This window comes from Mauremys mutica, chromosome 2 (assembly GCF_020497125.1).
Source record: "Mauremys mutica isolate MM-2020 ecotype Southern chromosome 2, ASM2049712v1, whole genome shotgun sequence".
NCBI classification, from domain to species: Eukaryota; Metazoa; Chordata; order Testudines; family Geoemydidae; genus Mauremys; species Mauremys mutica.
In genome coordinates this window covers 237,548,026-237,569,729 of record NC_059073.1, presented here as the reverse complement: position 1 = coordinate 237,569,729, position 21,704 = coordinate 237,548,026, and the positions used below count along the sequence as shown (strand labels likewise).

The 21,704-nt window shown below is 45.2% G+C and overlaps 1 pseudogene; it reads left to right on the top strand.

The window, feature by feature from the left end:
* The window catches only part of LOC123363279, a 72,487-nt pseudogene that overhangs the window by 15,952 nt on the left and 34,831 nt on the right, over window positions 1-21,704 (top strand).

Here is a 21,704-nt window from a genome sequence, read left to right as displayed (position 1 = left end):
GTTTACATTTGGAAAGGAAGATGATATCCGTCTGTATTTGTGCAAGTTTCTTTATGAGGTTGATGGATTTACCTTGTGGTCCACTCTAACCCCTAGATCCCTTTCTGCCCTACTCCTTCATAGACAGTCTCTTCCCATTCTGTATATGTGAAACTGATGGTTCCTTCCTAAGTGGAGCACTTTGCATTTGTCTTTATTAAACTCCATCCTGTTTACCTCAGACCATTTCTCCAATTTGTCCAGATCATTTTGAATTATGACCCTGTCCTCCAAAGCAGTTGCAATCCCTCCCAGTTTGGTATCATCTGCAAACTTAATAAGCATAATTTCTATGCCAATATCTAAGTCGTTGATGAAGATATTGAACAGAGCCAGTCCCAAAACAGACCCCTGCAGAACCCCACTTGTTATACCTTTCCAGCAGGATTGGGAACCATTAATAACTACTCTCTGAGTATGATTATCCAGCCAGTTATGCACCCATCTTATAGTAGCCCCATCTAAGTTGTATTTGCCTAGTTTATTAATAAGAATATCATGCGAGACCGTATCAAATACCTTACTAATGTCTAGGTACATCACATCCACTGCTTCTCCCTTATCCACAAGACTTGTTATCCTATCAAAGAAAGCTATCAGATTGGTTTGACATAATTTGTTCTTTACAAATCCATGCTGACTATTCCCTATCACCTGACCACCTTCCAAGTGTTTGCAGATGATTTCCTTAATTACCGGTACTTGCTCCATTATTTTCCCTGGCACAGAAGTTAAACTAACTGGTCTGTAGTTTCCTGGGTTGTTTTTATTTCCCGTTTTGTGGATGGGCACTATATTTGCCCTTTTCCAGTCTTCTGGAATCTCTCCCGTCTCCCATGATTTTCCAAAGATAATAACTAGAGGCTCAGATACCTCCTCTGTTAGCTCCTTGAGTATTCTAGGATGTATTTCATCAGGCCCTGGTGACTTGCAAGCATCCAACTTTTCTAAGAGATTTTTAGCTTGTTCTGTTTTTATTTTTCCTTCTAAACCTATCCCCTTCCCCTTAGCATTCACTATGTTAGGCATTTCTTCAGACTTCTTGGTGAAGACCGAAACAAAGAAGTTATTAAGCATCTCTGCCATTTCCAAGTTTCCTGTTACTGTTTCTCCCTCCTCACTGAACAGTGGGCCTACCCTGTCCTTGGTCTTCCTCTTGCTTCTAATGCAGGGGTAGGCAATCTATGGCACGCGTGCCGAAGGCGGCACGCAAGCTGATTTTCAGTGGCACTCAGGTCCCGGGGCCTCTGCATTTTAATTTAATTTTAAATGAAGCTTCTTAAACATTTTAAAAACCTTATTTACTTTACATACAACAATAGTTTAGTTATATATTATAGACATAAAGACCTTCTAAAAACGTTCAAATCTATTACTGGCACGCAAAACCTTAAATCATAGTGAATAAATGAAGATTCGGCACACCACTTCTGAAAGGTTGCCGACCCCTGTTCTAATGTATTGATAAAAAGTCTTCTTGTTTCCCTTTGTTCCTGTAGCTAGTTTGAGCTCATTTTGTGCCTTTCTAATCTTGCCCCTGCATTCTTGTGTTGTTTGCCTATATTCATCCTTTGTAATTTGTCCTAGTTTCCATTTTTTATATGACTCCTTTTTATTTTTTAGATCATGCAAGATCTCATGGTTAAGCCAAGGTGGTCTTTTGCCACATTTTCTGTCTTTCCTACCCAGTGGAATAGCTTGCATTTGGGCCCTTAATAGTGTCCCTTGTTAATATAGTCCTGTTTCAAATGGGACTACATGAATGTGAACCAGGTGGACCTTTTAGGGTATGTCTACACACCAATTAAACACCTGTGAATGGGCCCATGTCTGCAGACTTTTGCTTGTGGGGCTCATGATGTAAAACTGAGGGCAGACATTTGGGCTTGGGCTGGATCCTGAACTCTGGGACTCTCCCCCATCATAGGGTCCCAGAGCCTGGGTTCCAACCTGAATGTCTACCCTGCAATTTTAAAGACCCACAGACTGAGCCCCATGAGTCTGAGTCAGCTGACTTGGGCCAGCCTCAGGTGAGATATTGCAGAGTAGATGTATCCTGGGTGTCTTTATGCCACTCTGAAGCCTCTTACACTTACAGAAGCCTCAAGAAGACAGTTGAGAGCTCCCACAGTTCAGGAAAACTCCTGGGAGGTGTGAGGCTAGCATAGCCAACTTCATGCTACCTGGACACCTATACAGCGGCATTTTGGACACCTATACAGCGGCAGGGCCAGAGCACATGTTGCTCCATCTGAGCCTCTGCAAGGAATCAGTCCCTATGAGACTGTTCCACGTGGCATAACCTAAAGCAGCTCAGAGTTTAGCATTTTTAATTTTGGATAGAATAATTAAAAAGAGAGAGAGTCAAGAAAATCAGGCGAAGCAAAAGAAGCTTTCTGAGTTTGCTGAGTGTGGGTGCCAGGAAGCAGGTCTCCTGTAGCTCAGCAGAGACAGGACCAGGATATGAAAGGTTTTAATTGCCAGCTGTGGAAAAACTCACGGATTGTCAGGATGTTTAGCAAATGAAATCGATGGGAGGAACTACAGTCTCAATATGACCAATTAGAGTAAATTGCACTAAATCTCCAAGCCCCAGGGGACACAAATGACAATTTGGTTGTTTGTTTACAGGCCAGCAAAGGTCGAACCACTCTTGTAATAGCTCATCGGCTTTCCACCATTCGGACTGCAAATGTAATAGTGGCCATAGCGGATGGTGCTGTGGCTGAAGTAGGAACACATTCAGAGCTGATGGAGAAAAAGGGGTTATATTATTCACTTGCAACAGCACAGGTACCTTACAAAGATACCAAAGTTTTGCTGTGAAAGTCCTTGTTTGTGACATATCAACTTCATTTATTGAAAATAAGCAGGTTACGCATACACTAGTACGTGCATTAAGTTCTTTACTCTGCCAAGAAGTGAGAGGCACGATGGTAACTAAAAGCCAAATCACCGCCTCCTGCAAAAAACCAAGATTGTTCTGTTCATACATGTCACTGGGGTTTGCTTGTCCCCGCATGCATCCCCAAACCCACAGATACCCCAGGATGTGCTGAAATCAGGCCCTCTTCCCCACCCTCCAGCTTCCTTGTAGCATAGCTCCTTTGGCAACCGCTGTGTGTGGAATCCCAACTAAAGGGGTGGATGGAAGCTTTCACAGCACAAAGGTGGTTCCAAAGAAAAGATAACAGTCTAGTCTAATTCTATTTCCTAATTTTGATGTTGGATCCACACTATGCACAGAATCTGTCAGAATCCAGATGCCCCCTAACGGCTAGACAACCAGGTGCTTGTACAATTACAGTTGTAGTGCAGGTGTGTATATACACCATTTTCAGCCTTTTTCCCCACTGTTGCTCTAGCACCCAGAGCAACTTCAATGGTAGAAATAGTGCTAGCTTACTGTAGGCAGAGCACAGGCATTTTTACTACCATGTTCTCTATCCAGGGTTAGAATAGAGGCTGATCTACCTGGTTCTGTCATCATTGCTAGCCCAGCTGTGAGAGACGTGCTAGTAGTTTTGTTTAATGCAGACAAGGCCTGGACTGGCACGAAGGTTGTGACAGTGGAACAATTTTAAAGTAGTTTTTTTCATACCATTTATGTTACCATGGTTTTAAAACCAATCCTGTTAACAACACAGTTTAAGAATGGCCAATAGATAAAACTAGGCTGTTTTTAAGCTGTATTTTAGAAAACTCTTCAATATACTTTGAAAATTGTTTGTTTTTAAAACAGTTTCAAAACGAGTATGGCCTACTCTGACCCTGGAAATAGTGTTTTAAACCATATCAGTAGGAAACTTTCTTATATGCTATACTTTAGAACTGTTGTACTGTCATGGATTCTTTCATCTGTGCAATTCAGAATCAACCCACTTTGATACTCTGGGGGTGCTGGTATAATACTAATAAAATAATACCAACAGGATCTTATAAGAGGGATAAGGCAAAATGCCGTGTTTAGTGTAAATACAGAGAAAGAGAGAGAAATCAGGATATGCAGTTCAATATTATTTCACTACTATTCCTTATTCATTTACATACTTATTTATACAAGTTCTGCAGAATTGTTATAGTTACCAGCCTAGAGTACTGGCCAGGTAGCCTGCACACGAGGGTGGAGCCGAGTCCTTGTCAGATGCGCCTCTGATGCTCCTGGAGGATGGTTGCAGAACCAGACTTAAAGTCCCTGAGTTTTTGGTTCTGTTCTTATAGGCTCTTGTCCTTATACAAGTCTATGGGAATCGCTTCATCATGCTGATGTTTGTCTGAAGTGATAATTAATCAGCAGATGGCAACTCTTATCACCTCCTCGAACAGACTCCTTGTCTGTGGCTGTGCTAGTACAATTAGCAAGTTGTCCTTGTAACTTTTCACATAGAGATACAGGGAGGATAGTTTTAATTAACTTGTCCTTGGTGCTCAAGCTTCTATATTCCTTTCTGTTGGCTTGATTTGGTTTGGGGCCTAAAAGGGGATCTATCTATACCTATGAAATTACAAAACCAGATATAAAATAATCAATATCTCAACATGGGAAGATAAACTAGAAGGAAATTCAGAAGAAATTGTTTCCAAATACTAGGAATGAAATCCTCCCTCTATCAAAGTCAATAAGAGTTTTGCCGCTGACTTTAATGGGGCCAGGATTTTGGCCTAAAATGGGAGAACACACATGTATTCTCAAGAGTTTTGCAAACCATTTGAAAAACAGAATTAAAACAATATTTCAAAGTATTTTTAAATGTATTGTTTGCTTACAACCTTTTGGGCCCACTTCTGAAAGAGGCAGAGCAGCCTCATTTCTCATGGAAGTCAATGGAAGCTCACAGGAATAACTGCACAGAATTAGGCTCTTTGGAAGAAAGTGTGCATGGCTTCCTTAATGCGTGGCACAAAATGTTAGCTTTTTGTGTAAATATGTAGAGAACACAGAAGATGCCTGTAGCTGGAGTTCAGGGCATGAGGAGTGAGAATCCAATAACTAGGAGAAATGTTCTTATGTTTCTGCCAAATAAGGGTGTGAGTAGCAAATTCAGTCAGAGGACTAAATCCAAAATAGCAGTCAGGGTCTCACAGAACCTACATGAAACTGCAAATGGAAGTGGAGTCTACCTAGGGTGACCAGATAGCAAGTATAAAAAATCGGGACACGGAAATGGGGGGTAATAGGTGCCTATATAAGAAAAAGCCCCCAAAATTGGAACAGTCCCTATAAAATCAGGACATCTGGTCACCCTAAGTCTACCTAATGCAACTACACTGACATTTTGGATGTATTTGTGACTGAATTTATGTTGTGTTAAAGTCTATTAAAACAGAAGACCATGAAGAATCAACAGAAACTATTATCTTAAAAGATCACGAAGAAGTGTTCCCCATCAACGGGTTGATTTCCAAAAGAGCAAGCTTAAAACATGTTCCACAAAAAAAGGCTGAAGAAGAAGCTGCACCTGAAGAGGTAATGGTTTACTGTAGCTTAGTCGAGATTTTTTTGTTTTGGTTTGGTTTTGGTTCTTTGGTTTGTGGGTCTTTGTTTTCATCCTAAAAAGATTCAGCAGTTCAGTGGTAAACCTGCACAATTCTTCCAGAGAGATCAGAACATTTCTGAAAGGTGGTGTATATCAAAAATTATTTCAGTGAGAGTCAAGAGGACTGTGTCCTCTTCCTAAAATTGTATCACTGATTCAATGTATAACTTTCAGCAAATCACTTCACTTCTGAATGTGTCATTTCCTCATCTATAAAATATGGGTAATACATAACCTCCTTTGTAGAGCTTCTTGAGATTCTTGAGTGAAAGGTGCTACTGATTGTAAGTACAAAGTATAATTATCCTTGTTAAAGTTTGCTGTTAAGAGTATTCCAGAGTGTTTTTAGAATGGATTTTCGCCAGTCATGCTACTTGTAGTTGTTCCATTTACCTGCCTTGTTTTCTATTAGTCCAGGGTTCTTAAACTGAACTCTTCTTGTAGGCACCTGTCATGAATTTACAGCTAACGGTAGCATAAAATCCCTCCTTTACCTGTAAAGGATTAAGAAGCTCAAATAACCTGGTTGGCACCTGAACAAAAAGACCAATGAGGGAAGAAGATGCTTTCAAATCTGTGGGGGAAGGTTTTTGTTTTGTCTCTCTGTGGGGTCTCTCCAGGTCAGCGAGGAATCAGGGCAGGGAAAATACATCTCCCAAAGCCATACCTGAACTAAGCATCTAAGATTACAAGTTGTAAGTAATAGGAAGGAAATGCATTAGTTTATCTTTTGTTTTATCTTGTGACTTGTCCCTATGCTAAGAGGGAGGTTTATTCCCAGTTTTTTTGTAACTTTAAAATTTGGCCTACAGGGGAATCCTCTGTCTTTCAAATCTTATTACCCTGTAAAATTACCTTCCATCCTGATTTTACAGAGGTGCTTCTTTTACTTTTTTCTTTATAATAAAATTATGTTTTTTAAGAATCTGATTGGGTTTTTAGTGTCCTAAAAACCCAAGGTGTGGTCTGTGCTCACCTTGGTTACCTATTTGGTTGGTATATTATTCTCAAGCCTGCCCAGGAAGGCTGGTGAAGGGACTTGGGGGGATATTTTGTGGAAACAGGAACTCTAAGTGGTCCTTTTCCTAAATCTTTGTCTAACTCACTTGGTGGTGGCGACAGTACCCATCCAAGGACAAGGAAGGATTTGTGCCTTGGGGAAGTTTTTAACCTAAGCTAGTAGAAATAAGCTTAGGGGGTCTTTCATGTGAGTCCCCACATCTGTACCCCAGAGTTCAGAGTGGGGAGGGAACCCTGACAGCACTATAATGCAGCTCAGCTCTCTTAAAAATGTAAAATTGAATTGTATTTGACAAAAATAAAAGATCTGATTTTAATCTGTTTTTCTTTTCCAGGAACACCTTCCCAAAGTTTCTTTCCTCAAGCTTTTTAGAATAAACAAGTCCGAGTGGCCTTTCATTGCACTGGGGACACTAACTGCTGTTATTAGTGGAGCATTTCACCCTATCTTTTCCATCATATTTGCTAAAATTATAACAGTAAGTGCAGTACTGACCTTTCCGTAATGTAACTGTAGAAGGAGGCTAGTTAAGTTGACCTGGTTGGTACCGTTGGCCCTATGTACACTTCTGTGAAACCACAGAAGTTAGAATCATTTTTATACATAGTTCTTCAAAAACATATGCTAGCATAGTTTCACCACTGTTTCTTGGGTCACTGAGCCAACATAAGCAAATTATAAACATGGTTTGTAAAACAATTCAGAACATAGGAATAACATGTTTGCATCTTTCTATTTGAAAATGGTTCTGGCTAACATAGTTTCTCTGTAGTATATTAATCCTTAGTATTTATATTGCACTTTTTCCCATTCACAAAACATTTTATGAACATTAATGAATGAGTCCTCACAACTTATCTGTGAAGGAAGGAAGGAAGGATTATCCCCATTTTACACAAACCGAGGCAGAGAGATGTGAGTTGTCCAAAGCCACAGAGGATATGATTGTTGGATCATGTTGTAGAACCGAGAAGTTCCCATTCCTGTAGTTTAATCATAGAATCATAGAATATTAGGGTTGGAAGAGACCTCAGGAGGTCATCTAGTCCAATCCCCTGCTCAAAGCAGGACCAACCCCAACTAAATTATCTCGGCCAGGGCTAATCGCTGGCTCACACCTTCTTTTCCTCTCTCTAATGCAGATGGGGGAGGTTCTTTCTGCGCTGAATAGGGTGAAATAGGGCCTCTTGTAGTGCTCCTGTTCCTGAAAGCTTATGCCTATTGGAATATCATCAAGAAAAAAGGTTTCCCGATGGCATCAGAGCGCCAACTTCTATTAGGAAGTTACTGACCAACCAGTTGCTAACAAGATTGCTTTTTTCATTCCTTCTCATTTTGACTTCAGTTCTGTGTCAGCGTTCCAAAGCCAGAGAATGGGCACAATCATTACTGCAGTCTCTGACACCAGTGGGTAAAGGTCTGAACAAAGGTAATTCTCTGTAGCCAGGCAGCAGAGGTACAGCACCATGACTATCAGGAGGGGAGTGAGTGTGAGGCAGAAAAGTCCATGTCAGGCTTTTAAAAATTTAACCCTTAGTCCTCGTTAACTTTAACCTTGAAATATTCATTCATATAAATGCTCTCATCTCTTCTTCCCCAAGTATTTAAGAAACTCCATTCTAGTCTATATAGTGTTATACAGCATCTATTAATAGGCTGGCTAACAAAATATTTGGATGTTTTTCCTTCTGTTTTTGCAGATCTTTTCAATAAAAGATGATTGGGAGAGGATCCGGCATGAAGCTAACATTTTCTCCATCACATTTGCTGTTATAGGTGGTGTTTGCTTTATCACTTGGTTTTTGCAGGTAAACTCTCATAATCAATAAAACAATTGATTGGAACAGCAGTTTGCATTCTAGTAACTGCTTTAATCAGCTATGGATTTAAAGTTGGCAGCTGAGCAATCATGGCATGACGGGATGGGGGAATGTCTGTCTGGTTCTGCAGCTGTATTGTTCAGCTCTGGTTGTTTTTTTTAATTTTATATTCACATCTCACCATTTTGTGCTATGCTTGTAATAAATGACTGCACTCGATGTATAAATAGCATCAGACTGCCATTTAAATTACAAGTAGTAAAAATCAAAGATATGAGGCACTACTGTTTTTTTCTTCTTGCAGAGATTCCTTTATGGGAGGTCAGGAGAAATCCTAACAATGAGATTAAGGCATATGGCATTTAAAGCCATGCTGCGGCAGGTTAGTGCTAAAGTTTTTCTTATAAATACACCATTTTCTCACTTGCCTTTCCTATAACAAATTGCAAATGGATTAATCCACCCTCTTTCCTCATACACAGCACAATTTTACTGCACCACCTTTCACATGAAGATTTAGGTATTAATTATGTGTATACTTACTCTAGCCAAAGTAGGAGAAGAACTATACTAATTCTAACCATGATTAACTACTATTATTGGAAATTTCCTTGACCACTCTGAATAAAGATTTGTTTGACTGGAAATCGTGTTAGAACCTCATTATGAAAGTATGCTACATGCTACCGAGCTAAGACCTCATTTACAGGCTAAAACCAACCACACCTAAAACAGTCATTAAATTTGGTTGAAGTTCAAGCTTGTTCCTAACAACTGGGATAGGGTTCTGAATCCCATTATAACGTGATTCTGTCCCATCCATGCAATCTGGGCTATACCATGTAAGAACAGAGTTGAGTGGCAACCAAGTTTAGTTGCAGTTGTTAATCAGGTTTTTTTGTAAGTGTGTGTCTGTGTGTGGATGTGACCTGAGGTTTCCACCTACTTCATTTTAAACCAGATTAATTTTAAACCAGATGGCTTTTTTGAATGACCAAATTATATTCCTGCTTTTACTTGCTGAACTTGGTTTTCTTTGGTCTGCTGACAGATGCCCACCATCATCCTAAACATTATTTTTATTTATGTCAAACGAATGCTTATCTTCTTTGGCCAGTGGCATTGAACAATAAAGAGACCCTTGGTATGAATTTTAATCTTCCTGACAGTAGCACCTGACATAAGATGCTCAGTACCTCATGCTGGCCTAAGTTAATGCGATCAAGGAGACGTGTGTTGAGAACCACAAAGAAAAGGAAAGCCACCTCAGCTGAGAAGAATATCCAGGGCTGGCCTTACCATGAGGCGAACTGAGGCAGCTGCCTCAGGTGCCAGACTGTGGAGGGAGGGGGCGCCAATATGGTTGTATGCAAGCAGGAAAGAACTCATTTTGACTTTCAGATTCCAGGATGAGTTTACAGGATTGGCAATTAAAACAACTCTTTTTCCCAATTGGAAAGTGAGCAAGAAGTGTTAGACACAATCATCATGGAAACCCTCCTGCTCCATGCCATTTTTGCAATACTTTTTCAGTGTGCATCTGCACTTTCAGTCAAAATAAACCAGGAAACTGCTATCTGCTATCTGGGGCAGTTGCTGGCTGTCCTACTTATTGGGAATGAAGGTGTCTGGCATGTCAAACAAGATAGAAGGGTGAAGGCAATTCTAAGGCCTGGTGTACACTAGGCGTTTAAACTGGTTTTAGGAGCGTAAAACCGATTTAACGCCACACCCGTCCACACTGAGAGGCCCTTTATATCGGTATAAAGGGCACTTTAAACCAGTTTCTGTACTCCTCCCTAACGAGAGGAGTAGCGCTAGTATCGGTATTACCATATCGGATTAGGGTTAGTGTGGCCGCAGATCGACGGTATTGGCCTCCGGGTGGTATCCCACAGTGCACCACTGACCGCTCTGGACAGCAATCTGAACTCAGATGCAGTGGCCAGGTAGACAGGAAAAGCCCCGCGAACTTTTGAATATTTCCTGTTTGCCCAGCATGGAGCTCCGATCAGCACGTGTGGTGATGCAGTTAAAAATCAAAATAAAGAAAGAGCTCCCGCATGGACCATGCGGATGTGATAGCAGTAAGGGCAGGCAAATCTGTTCTATCAGCGCTCCGTTACAGAAGATGAAATTCAAAATCATTTTTAAAAAATCTCCAGACAGACGCCATAGCAGGGGCTCAGCGCACTGCTGCGTGACAAGCGTAACGGAAAGCCAAAGAATCAAATGGACGCTCATGGACTGGAGGACTCAAGCTATCCCACAGTTCCTGCAGTCTCTGAAAAGTATTTGCATTCTTGGCTGAGCTCCAAATGCTTCTAGGGTCAAACACAGTGTCCGTGGTGGGTCAGGGCATAGCTCGGCAATCTACGCACCCCCCCACCCCCAGAAGTGAAAGGGAAAACAATCCTCTCTTGACTCTTTTACATGTCACCCTATCTTTACTGAATGCTGCAGATAGACACGATGCTGCAGCACTGAACACCAACATCCTTGCTCCCCCCCTGCCATGGGTGGCTGATGGTACAATAAGACTAATATCCATTGTCATCATCAGCCTATTGGCACATGGGGCAGTGCAAAAGGACTGGTAACCATGCAGACTAGCATCCGTTAGGTCGATCAAGGGTGCCTGCCCCTAATTTTTCCTGGTAGATGGTGCAATATGGCTGGTTACCATCCTCATCATAGCAACAGGGGGCTGAGCTCCATCAGCCCCCACCCTTCATGTGTAAAGAAAAGATTCAGTTGCCCCTGGACTAGGAGTGGGATGCTGGGCTCCTCTCCTACACACTGCTTAATGTCCTATCTGGACTATCATAGCAGCTGGAGGCTGCCTTCCACTCATTTCTCACTAACAAGTCACTGTGTCATCACACAAGTGGGGGGACAATGCTATGGTAGCCCAGGAAGGCTGGGGGAAGAACAGAATGAACAGGTGGGGTTGTTGCAGGAGCACCCCCTGTGAATAGCATACAGCTCATAATTTCTGCAGGATCTGACACAGAGCAGCTGTGCTCTCTGGTTATGATATACAGTGGTTCTCTAGTACACTTGCCCATATTCTAGGCAGGACTGATTCTATTTTTAGATACCAAAAAGGAGGGATTGACTCAGGGAGTCATTCCCAACTTTGGATTTTGCGCCCCTGGCTAAGAGCAGCCAGGGGCACTTATGACAGCAACAGATGGTGCAGTGCAAAAGGACTGGTAACCATGATCATCTTTTTACCAATTTATGGATTGGTAGATGGTACAGTATGGCTGGTAACCATCTCTGCTGTCATGCAAAAGCAAAAGCATGCTGCTGTGTAGCGCTGCTGAATCGCCTCTGTCAGCGGCATCTAGTACACATACGGTGACAGTCACAAAAGGCAAAACAGGCTCCATGATTGCCATGCTATGGCATCTGCCAGGGCAATCCAGGTTAAAAAGGCGTGAAATGCTTGTCTGCCGTTGCTTTCCCAGAGGAAGGAGTGACTGACGACATTTACCCAGAACCACCCGCGACAATGATTTTTGCCCCATCAGGCACTGGGATCTCAACTCAGAAATTCCAAGGGGCGGGGGAGGCTGTGGGAACTATGGGATAGCTACAGAATAGCTACCCACAGTGCAACGCTCCAGAAGTCGATGCTAGCCTCGGACCGTGGACGCACACCACCGATTTAATGTGTTTAGTGTGGCCGCGCGCACTCGATTTTATACAATCTGTTTTACAAAACCGGTTTATGCAAATTCGGAATAGTCCCGTAGTGTAGACGTACCCTCATATACTGCATTACAGGCACAGGAAAAACCTGTGCCTTCTTCCAAAGTGTTGCCACATAATGGCTATTATGGACCATAGTAACTACAGAGAGGCCCAGATAAGGAGTTGGTGTATTTAAGTCTTTCAAACAAGATTGGATGTCTTTCTAAAAGCTATACTCTAGTTCCCCAAAAGTTTCTGGTCTTGATACAGGAGTGACTGGGTGAAATTTTGTAATCTCTGTTATGTAGGCTACATGATCATAAAATCCCATTCTCACCTTCAACTCCATGTACTCATTTATTAAACAATCTGAGAGGGTACAAGTTGATGGTTATGTTTTTGGCTTGCCACCCTAAGAGTGTGCCCTCCAAAAAGCAGTGCATTCACTTCTTCAATACCTGTGATAATTATGACTTGTGTGGGGAATTCTTCTTTGTATGTGTGGCTGGATATAAATAAAAATTATGTGGTTCTCAAGCCAAAATTTGGCCCTTCTTGTTTAAAATGTACTCATTGGCATACATTTTGGCATACATCAGTTCTAACTAAGCCAATAGAAACTTGCTCTTAACTTTGGCTGTATAGTAAGTCAGTCTTGTCTGGACTCTGTTGTTGGTGAAGTGGCAGGAAAATTCTCTGTTTTTTACAGAGCCGACTCATAAAAATGTTTCTTATTTTTTGGAATAAGATATTTTTTAAACTGATTTAGTATAAGCTTTTAATTTTAAAGTTTTAGAATAGACTTATAACTAAATAATAAATAATAACATGGGCTTTTTCAGTCCTATCCAGTGGTTTCAAATCTCAAGGGAACACTCCTTTCCTCATCAAGGAATCCCTCCTCCACACTTGAATTGGTCAAATATTCTTATACGGTAACTACTGTTTATTCATCTGTTTCTGAATATGCATATTCAAAATCTGCTTTGGGAGACTCTGGGATTCTAAACTGGCCATGTGCCGTTGTTTCCACATGAAAACTCTGAGTTATTCTCAATCTCCATAGTTGCTGTGTGTTTTTACAACTTCATGGTTGTATTTATTTCCATTCGCTTTTATAGGGCCTGTCTGGGATTCTAGGTGCCTTACACATTTTAAAGCCAATCAATTTAAAGTCATAAACACGTAGACTCCACTTCTGTGCCTTGTTTTGTGTGAGGAGACACCTGTTCTCATGCACCTTACTGAAGTCAGCAATATACCCATTAGATACAACTTCCAACAGCAGGGCCTGATGGCGAAATTCACCCTTGTGCAGAGGTTCAACATAAGGACTTACCTGTCTTCGTTTCTGCCTTTGTTTATTCCCTTGAAGTTAATGAAGCTGCACGGGTGTAAATAAAAGCAGAGTTTTGACATTTGTCTGTTGCTCAAATAATTGATTTTTTTTATTTGTTAAAATTAGTAGTTTTTGCAGAATGTTATAAACTTATGAATTCAAACACTGTGCTTCTTCCTTGCTGTACCTTGTTGGATTTGCCCTTACATTTGTACATTGTTTTTAAGAGAAGTAGTTCAAATTGAGACTGTTCATGTTCTTCTTCGAGTGCTTGCTCATATCGATTCCAATTAGGTGTGCGCGCGCCGCGTGCACGTTCGTCGGAAGATTTTTACCCTAGCAACACTCGGTGGGTCGGCTGGGCACCCCCTGGAGTGGCGCCGCTACGGCACCGGATATATACCCCTGCCGACCCATCCGCCCCTCAGTTCCTTCTTACCGCCCGTGTTGGTTGTTGGAACAGTGGAGCGCGGCTTAGCTGACCTCCACTTCCCTAGCTACTCGTAGTTCTCTCGTTAATTCTTGTGTATATAGTTCAGATTTATATAGTTGTAGTTAACTTTATTCGTTTGTAGTATAGTTAGTGTATATAGTTCAGAGGGGTTCGGGGATTATCCCCTTCCCCGCACCCGGTGCCGGGGCCTATGCCCGGTTCACGGGGTTTCAAACCGTGCTCGGCCTGCTACAAGCCGATGCCGACAAGAGATCCCCATGACTCCTGTCTTAAGTGCCTCGGGGAATCTCACCTAACAGATAAGTGCCGCATTTGTAAGGCCTTTAAGCCGAGAACAAAAAAGGAGCGGGACTTTCATCTCAAGCAGCTCCTGATGGAGGCAGCTCTTACTCCTCCGCCCTCAGCACCGAGCGCTGGACAGTCTTCAAGAAGCGCTCCCTCGACACCGGATCACGCCAGTACCACTAAGGCCTCTCGGCACCGTCCGTCGCCGGCACCGACGTCCGCTCGGCACCGATCCCTCTCCCCGAGGGCAAAGAGGCACAAGACTCCTGCTGCGTCCAAGCCGCCTACTCCGCAGCCCGAGCACTATACTAAGTCGGACCGCCCGGCACCGATACCTGCCGTGGCACCGACAATATCGGCACCGTCAATTCCGGCCACGCAAGAGCCGTCGAGTCCAGTGCCTGAAAGCTCCCCGGTGCAAGCCGTGGTTGAGCTCACTATTCCCTCCGCGCCGGAGACATTTTCCACGGCGAGGGAGTTGATTGCAATGACGGAGCCTGTGCTGCCTCAACCTCCGGCACCGCCGGTGCAGGTTATACAGTCGATCGGCAAGCCTGCCTTGATCACACCACCCTCCATCTGCACCGCAGAGCAGCACCGTTCACGATCACGGTCCCGCAGAAGTTCTCGGTCCCGTCACCGATCCAGGTCCCGATGCCGCTCACAATCCCGGCACCATTCTCCATTTCGGTACCGGTCATACTCGCCGTTCGCTGGCCCGGTACACTTGGCACCGATCCAGCTCCTGGCACCGCTCCACGCACCATGACTCCCGTAGCCACTCCCGACGTCGAGCCTCGAGATCTCGGTCGGCCTCCTGGCACCGCTCTAGTCGCAGGTCCCGTTCTCGCTCCCGGTACCGGTATGCTTCCCGGTACCGATCCCCGGTGCCGCGTCGAGCGACATCAGCTAGAGAGGGAGACTCTGCCCAGGGCTTTTCAGCTCCTCCATGGCCATCCAGACATGCATCAGTGTCGTCCCACGCGGGCAGTTCATACGCGCAGGACCGTGATTCGGATGTGCCCACCAGAGTCTTCCAGGAGCCCCAGGCCCAGGACCCTGGCCCCCATCAGTGGCCATTCTGGACACCTTGGGCGTACCACCAGGCCCAAGATGTACCTGTGATCCCATCTCGCTCTGTTCCATCAGAGCACCGGGTGCTGGAGGCGACAGTTAGCCGTCCCCCTGCGACCGGAACGGAGGAAGCCCCGGTTCAGCCACCGGACTCCCAGATCCCACCGGAACAGGAGGTCGTCCAGGAGCACGAGCCCACACAGGACCCGCTTGTCCCTGGCCTTTCTTCTTCTTCCTCCCCAGATGAGGCGGTGGCAGGAACATCCTCCTCGGGCCCTCCTCCAATCGACTTGAGGGCCCATCAGGACCTCCTGAGACGGGTGGCACTCAGTATGAACCTCCAAGTGGAGCAAGTCTCGGAGATACAGGATCCAGTTGTAGACATTCTGTCGGCTGACGCCCCCAACAGAGTGGCCCTACCGTTCATTCAGATGATCCAGGCCAATGCGGATACCATCTGGCAGTCTCCAGCCACTATCCTGCCTGCGGCCAGGGGAGTCGAAAGCAAGTACATGGTACCCTCCAGGGGGTACAAGTACCTATATGTACATCCTCCCCCCTGCTCCCTTGTCGTCCAGTCCGTCAGTGAGAGGGAACGCCATGGCCAGCAGGCACCAGCCCCTAAATCGAAGGAGGCTAGGCGAATGGACTTACTGGGCCGTAAGGTGTACTCGGCAGGGGCCCTGCAACTCCGCATAGCAAACCAGCAAGCCCTGCTTAGCCGCTACAATTACAACACCTGAGCGGCAGTGGGCAAATTTACGGAGTTGGTTCCTCAGGACTCCCGTCAAGAGTTTGCTGCCCTCCTGGAAGAAGGGAAGAAAGTGGCGAGAACTTCCCTCCAGGCCTCATTGGATGCAGCTGACTCTGCTGCCAGGACTCTGGCCTCGGGTGTTGCCATGAGGTACATTTCATGGCTCCAGGTGTCGGGCCTTCCCCCGGAGCTGCAGCATACTATACAAGACTTGCCCTTCGATGGCAAAGACCTGTTCTCCAAAAAAACTGACCCTAGGCTGCAAAGCCTAAAGGACAGCAGGGTCACTATGCGCTCTCTCGGCATGCACACACCGGTGACTCAGCGCCGACCTTTCCATCCCCAGCCTCACCGCCCTTACTCTGCACCTAGACAAAGACAGGACTTTGCCAGCAGGGGTGGCTGAGGCGGTTGTAGGCATCAGTCAGGACCCCAAGGGGGCCAAAATCAGGGTCCCTCTAAACCACCAACGGGGCCAAAGCCTAACTTTTGAAGGCACACCCGAGGACGGCATACCAGTTATTACCCAGGATATGTTACCTCCAGTTTATTTCGTCCCCCACCTCCCACCCTCCATCCTCGTCCCTCTTCAGGGACCCCTCTCACGAGCAATTCCTCTTGCAAGAGGTGCGGATGCTCCTCGCCATCGGAGTTATAGAAGAGGTACCAAAGGACGAAAGGGGCAAAGGGTTCTACTCCCGCTATTTCCTAATCCCCAAGGCGAAGGGAGGTCTCAGACCTATCCTAGGCCTGCGGGAACTCAACAAGTTCATGACAAAGCTGAAGTTCTGCAGGGTATCCCTGGGGACCATCATCTCATCCCTGGATCCCAGAGACTGGTATGCCGCCCTCGATATGAAGTACGCGTATTTTCACGTTGCCATTTATCCTGCACACAGAAGGTACCTCCAGTTTGTGGCCAACCGTCAACATTTCCAGTTTACGGTCCTTCCGTTTGGCCTCTCTACAGCCCCAAGAGTATTCACAAAGTGCATGGCTGTAGTCGCCGCCTCCCTCTGCCGCTGGATACACGTTTTTCCGTATCTTGATGATTGGCTAATTCGAGGGACCTCCAAGGCCCAAGTTACCCATCATGTGGGCATCGTCAAGGACCTATTCCTGCGTCTAGGCCTGATGATCAATATAGAGAAATCCACTCTGATTCCCACACTTCAGGCGATGGTAACAATTATACAAGGTCTACGGAACTTCCCATCAACTTCGGCTCGCACTTGCCTAGGTCTCCTGGGTCATATGGCTGCCTGCACGTCCATAACCAAACATGCCAGGCTTCGCATCCATCCACTCCAGTCGTGGCTCACCTCGATGTACCACCCGAGCAGAGACAGCATAGACATGATCATCACGATCCCTCCGAGCATCCGAGGCTCCCTCGACTGGTGGTCGATGCCCTCCCTGGTGTGTGCAGGGATGCCATTCCATACACCTCACCCCTCGGTGTCCCTCACGATGGACTCCTCATCTCTCGGCTGGGGTGCTCACCTTGGTCAGTTTCGCACTCAGGGCCTTTGGTCAGCTCAAGAGCTGGCCTGGCACATCAATGTCAGAGAGCTGAGAGGCCAGGCGTTTCAGCAGCACCTACAAGGCCGTTGTGTCTCAGTGTTCACAGACAACACAACGGCCATGTATTACTTAAACAAGCAGGGAGGAGCACGGTCCTCCCCTCTTTGCAGGAAGCTATCCAGCTCTGGGACTTCTGCATAGCCCAATCGATAGACCTGGTAGTGTCCTTTCTCTCAGGGGTCCGGAACACTCTGGCGGATCTCCTCAGCAGATCCTTCCTGTCTCACGAGTGGTCAATTCGTCCGGACGTTATCCATTCCGTTTTCCAGAAGTGGGGCTTTCCCCACATAGACCTATTCGCTTCTCGCAAGAACAGGAAGTGCCAGACGTTCTGCTCATTCCAAGGCCTCTCCCGAGGCTCGATCTCGGATGCTTTTCTGATGCCGTGGACGAACCATCTGCTGTACGCTTTTCCACCATTCCCGCTGGTTCACAGGGTCCTGCTAAAACTTCGCAGGGACAGAGCGCACCTGATCATGATCGCTCCAGCGTGGCCCAGGCAGCACTGGTACACCATATTGCTAGACCTGTTGATAGCCAACCCGATTCCCCTGCCTCTTTGCCCAGACCTCATAACGCAGGATCACGGCAGACTTCACCACCCAGACCTGCAATCCCTGCACCTCACAGCATGGCTGCTGCATGGCTAAACCGATCCGAGTTATGTTGCTCTGCCTCGGTACAACAGATTTTCCTGGGTAGAAGGAAACCTTCCACTCAGTTAACATATCTGGCCAAGTGGAAGCGTTTCTCCTGCTGGTCCGAAATGCACAATGTTACTCCCACCGAGGTCCCGATCCATTCCATCTTGGACTACCTCTGGTGTCTCAAACAGCAGGGCCTGGCGGTGTCATCATTGAGGGTACACTTGGCAGCCATCTCTACCTTCCACCCAGGGGAGAGTGGCCACTCCGTATTCTTGCACCCTATGGTTTCTAGGTTCCTCAAGGGCTTGGAGCGCTTATACCCCCAAGTTCGCCGCCCTGCCCAAACCTGGGTCCTCAACCTGGTTCTAACCAGACTTATGACTGCCCCATTCGAGCCACTGGCAACCTGCTCGCTGCTATACCTGTCATGGAAGACAGTTTTCCTCTTAGCCATTACATCGGCCAGACGAGTCTCCGAGCTCTCACGGTGGACCCACCGTATACTGTGTCAAGGTGCAGTTGTGACCACATCCGGCCTTCCTCCCTAAGGTGGTGTCGGCCTTTCATATCAACCAGGATATCTTCCTTCCGGTCTTCTTTCCGAAGCCACACTCATCGCGAAGGGAGCAACAATTGCACTCCCTAAACATCCGTAGGGCGCTCGCATTTTATATCGAGCGGACAAAGCCCTTTTGTAAAACGCCCCAACTCTTCGTCGCAGTGGCAGACCGAAGGAAGGGCCTACCTGTCTCCTCCCAGAGGATTTCATCTTGGGTGACGTCGTGCATCCGCACCTCCTGTGTCTTAGCCCATGTTCCATCGAGCCACCTCACTGCACATTCCACCAGGGTTCAGGCTTCTTCTGCTGCCTTCCTGGTTCACGTTCGCATCCAGGAAATATGTCGCGCAGCTACCTGGTCCTCGGTCCACACCTTTGCCTCACATTATGCACTGGTCCAACAGTCCAGAGATGATGCAGCCTTTGGCTCAGCAGTTTTGCATTCTGCAACATCTCACTCCGACCCCACCGCCTACGTAAGGCTTGGGAATCACCTAATTGGAATCGATATGAGCAAGCACTCGAAGAAGAAAAGACGGTTACTCACCTTTGTAACTGTTGTTCTTCGAGATGTGTTGCTCATATCCATTCCTAACCCGCCCTCCTTCCCCACTGTCGGAGTAGCCGGCAAGAAGGAACTGAGGGGCGGATGGGTCAGCAGGGGTATATATCTGGTGTCATAGCGGCGCCACTCCAGGGGGCGCCCAGCCGATCCACCGAGTGTTGCTAGGGTAAAAATCTTCCGACGAACGTGCACGCGGTGCGCGCACACCTAATTGGAATGGATATGAGCAACACATCTCGAAGAACAACAGTTACAAAGGTGAGTAACCGTCTTTTATTTGTTCACGTTATTTATTCAGTAAAAGAAAAAATTGGTTTAGCATTATTTAAGTAGAGCAATTGTTCCATCCGATGGCTGGCTAGATGAACTCATATGAACTATTTTAGTGTGATCATTCAGGTAGTTTCTTATTTAAGGAAAGATTTAATTAACATGGATTTTTTAAAGTAAATGACTACAATGTGACGAGAGTAACAGACTCGATGTTGTGGATGTGCAAGAACCCACTCAATTAATTTTTTTAAATAGATATTTGAGACAGAAAAATGGGAATAAGATGAATATTCCTATGGACTGTGCTGGTGCTGTCACGTGCTTGAGAAATTCCAGGCTTGAGAAATTCAATGTAATAGCCACCCTCTTCTGTATATAGACATTAATGGCACAATACACAGTAAGAGGCACCACTCCATGAGTCAATGTTTGGAGAAAGAGTGCATCATTACAAGGATGGTGGTAGATTGCTAAGTTGTGGATCATGTATTACTCAACACCAAAAGTGCCCAAACCAGCCCTGTTTCATAGTGTAATACAGTGTGTATGGTAAGTTCAGAAATATGCAAAGTTACAATACAAGTAAAGGGCAATATTGTTGCTGGCCCTGCAAGAGAGTTCACAGAGTAGAGAAAGATGCAAGGAGCCTTTTCCCATCCCTCTGTACTTCTGCTTGGGCTTGTCACAGGCCTTGTGCTCCCCAGGTTCAAGTACAAACGCTACCTAAAGGGACCAGTAAGGCATATGTTGCACCCTGTATTGCAGCTCCCACTCTGATGTGTGCTCCCGCAGAGGAATTCTGACTGAATCAGCCATATCAGCTCTTAGAACCACCACTATCATGGAGTCACGGTTCTCTTTCTCCACACAGCCCTAACATGGACCACGGCTTAATGAATCACAATATTGTCTGTAAAGAATTAAATGTTTCCCTAGGAATTGGATATGTATTTTCTGTATAACAAGGGATAATAACTGCACCATCAGCAGCTGAAAGTTTCTATGAAATCTCCTGGTAACATTGTAGTGTGATAATGCCCCTGAAAGACTTTACTTGCTGTGGGTTCTCACTGTATTTTGCAGTTTGATAAGAAAGAATAGTTGACCCAGTTGTAACTTTCTTCTTATGGAAACAGTGTATGTCTCTTGAGGGGAAGTGCTTTGAGCTACTCAAAATTATATCTTGGCCTAAATTTTTTAAATGACTAGTTAGGTGGGGTGTTTGGGATTTTAAGTGTCCAATTTAAGACACCTTAAAATGGCTTTGTTTCCAGATGGTGGGAGCTCAGCTCCTTTTTCAAAATCAGGCCCCTCCAAGACATGTCACTTTGGACACAGAAAGTAAGGCATCCAAAACCACTAGTCATTTATTAGATGTAGTCCGAGATGCCCAGGTCCCCCTGAAAATATCTGCATCTGTAAAACAGCTTTGGTATGTGTCATTATATTGTAACACCGAGGCTGAAAAAGGCACTTTTATTATTAATCTTTATTTTCAGACATTGCCAACTTTTATGAAAAAAAATCCATTACCCTGAAATCTCATATTTGGTCTCAAGCTGAGGGTGAAATTTTGGGTAAATTTAGTTCTCTTACATTGGGTTATTTTTGAGTTATTCTTAATCAAATCATTGAGCAGTTTGTCATTCATGGTATTTCCAGTTGAAACCCGGTTTTAGGCATAGGAAAACACACACAGGAAAAAAGGTTGGTTGGCATCAGACACAGTTAGGATTCTCGGCAATGAGGGAGGCATCTGTTCTGTTTAGAGGGCTTTGAAATTATTAGCAAACTTTCTCCGTTTGGTGCTGTATCTGACATAGGATATGGGGCTGATTGGAACAGAGGTAGGAGAGTTAGGTGGCATTTCAGGCTTCCTTCCAGAAGACCTCAACATGAGGGATTGGAAAGTCTCTGCTCTAGTTCTGTAAATACATTTTTTACTTTTGCCTTATTTTAACATAGTGAAGATACATGGGTTGGAGTGTAAAATCCAGGACTGCTGGAAGCTGTGCTCTTCTAACAATTCATTAGATTCTGAATAGAACTGGAAG